General features: G+C 33.9%; 1 protein-coding gene across 5 annotated transcripts in view; it reads right to left on the reverse strand.

The window, feature by feature from the left end:
• tnc (tenectin) overlaps positions 1-2,150 on the reverse strand; it is a 173,634-nt gene that overhangs the window by 50,956 nt on the left and 120,528 nt on the right. Inside the window, exon 1 of one of the 5 annotated variants that reach the window (XM_067050887.1) lies at positions 759-777. The exons of the other annotated variants lie outside the window; for them this stretch is intronic. The gene's annotated coding sequence lies outside the window, so the exon portion shown is untranslated. Of the gene's footprint in view, positions 1-758; positions 778-2,150 lie in introns of those variants that run through there. 5 annotated transcript variants of the gene reach the window in all.

Consider the following 2,150-nt stretch of genomic DNA (forward strand, 5'->3'; position numbering starts at 1 on the left):
TTGAGTTAGTCAATAATTGCAGTTTTAAATAAGAGTTTTGTCAATTAAATGACAGACCGATTCTTATAACAAAAAATTTATATTATATATAATCTTTTTAATCTCTTGAGACTGCTATTTATTTTTTAAAAGGATCAAATGGTATCCTTGTTAAGTCTCAACACCCTTTATTATATCAATAGTCCAACGTTTCGGCCAATTCGGCTCATCAATCCTCAAGGACAATCTTAAAAATAAATTTACACCTCACATCGGATTTTAAACACGTTTTGCAGGCTATTCTTCCCTGGTCGTTAATTACAAGTCAAATTACCCCATTTTGTTACAATTTCATTCATTTTTAATTTTAGATAAACTTAAACTATCAACTATCAACTATCATATAAATATTTATATTTATTCTAATTTGCAGTCACTTCTTTCAATGTTTGTATCTTCTTTTCATTAAGCCTAGACGAAGCCCTGCACAGTGGGCTGAAACGTTGGTTAACATAAAATAGGTTTTTAAATTATTAAGTACCTTGATTGACCGCCACCCCGATTATCTTTTTACAGTAATGGTTTTATGTTCGGTATTGCTTTTAAAAAGTATTGCGAAAGAGAGATGATGATAGCATCGAAAGCGATATCAGAATCTAAAAAAAAATATATAAACCGAGATAGGTCTGAGAGATTATAATATTCTATCTAAATACATATAAAAACAGTATATTATGGTTATAATATATCATATTTGATTTTGGACCAATAATGCTTACCTAAACGGCTTAGTTCAGCCTTTCTTGATAATTCTCTTTATTTCGCACCTACCTGTTGAGACACCATCCGACACAATTCATATACCATCAGAGCGCTCTCTATAGGGGGTGTAGGGTCACTGAATCCGTATAGGGGCACTACACTGTCCGACGTCCACGAGTCGAGGGGATGGACTGACCGGGCGCAGCCCCTCTCGACCCAAGGGGTAGGGGGAGGACCGCTTTGAAATCGGGGCCCACTGGCACACTGCCCGACATCTTCGGGGCCAAATGTTAGGAGGGGGGATAACATAAAGCTGTCCCAGATCTCTCTTTTTCACAGGTTTTCCACAAGTGGAAAAGTGGACAGTCGTTTTCTGTCGACCTTGACGTGACGTCTGGATAAGGCCAGGACCATATCGGAAGACAATAGAGTACTGGAAAACAGGGAGGGGAAAACAATACTGCCTCATAGAACTTAAAGATATTATTGAAGTTTTATACTCTTACTTGCCTATATATAAAGTATCTAGTAAGGGGAAGTATTGCAATCGTGAACAATTTCGAACTTGAGTTTTTTACAGCAAACTTTTCGATAAAATCAAACCAGACGTGTCACTTTATAAAATCGATTTTTTAATTTTTTTCGATATTATCAATAACGGCTCTTACAATTTTGATGAAACTCAGTGTATCATTGTACAATTTAATGATCTTTAATATGAGATAGGTTTTAATTTCATTGAAATCGTTTGACATGACATAAATGACGAATATTTAACTTGTACTTTGCGAATCTGTTATCAAGTTAAGCGATTAAGAACAATAGTAAGACAAGAGCTAAGCAATTAAATATAACTTTATATTTAATTATGAGAGATAGTTGACCGTGGATGATCAATAAGTTAAATGATAAAATAAGTTAGTCATACTTATTTGTGTTTCATTTACCGCACCCCCAACCATCTTCTCCTCATAACTTTATATTATATTTCACACTCAGTAATTTTCCCACAGGAGGGTCCCAAAAAAAAAAAAAAAAAAAAAATTTATCAATGTTGTTATATAAAGAGATTTTAACGCGCTACTTTCAGAATCGCCAGTCCGATTTAAAAAAAATATTTTTATCCTTCTGAAAAATAGTTTTCGTATTTGCATTTATAAATGAATCTTCTTCAGGCTCGGATCAGACGAATAATTTAATGCTTATAGCCGTGGGAGATCTTAATAACCTCGGAACTGCAGCGGCGACGGCTAGAATCCGGCCAGGGGCTCGACTTATAGAAAAAATAAAAATACTTCCTCATCTAAATAAATAATGCATATTAAGTTGAAATCATTAATTAATAATTTGCGTAACATTCTCTAAATGGTTTATAAAAAATAGTTTGTTGCTTTTCGTTTTATTCTAAA

This window comes from Halyomorpha halys, unplaced genomic scaffold, assembly GCF_000696795.3.
Source record: "Halyomorpha halys isolate HHAL.00 unplaced genomic scaffold, Hhal_1.1 Scaffold160.1, whole genome shotgun sequence".
Classification (NCBI taxonomy): Eukaryota; Metazoa; Arthropoda; class Insecta; order Hemiptera; family Pentatomidae; genus Halyomorpha; species Halyomorpha halys.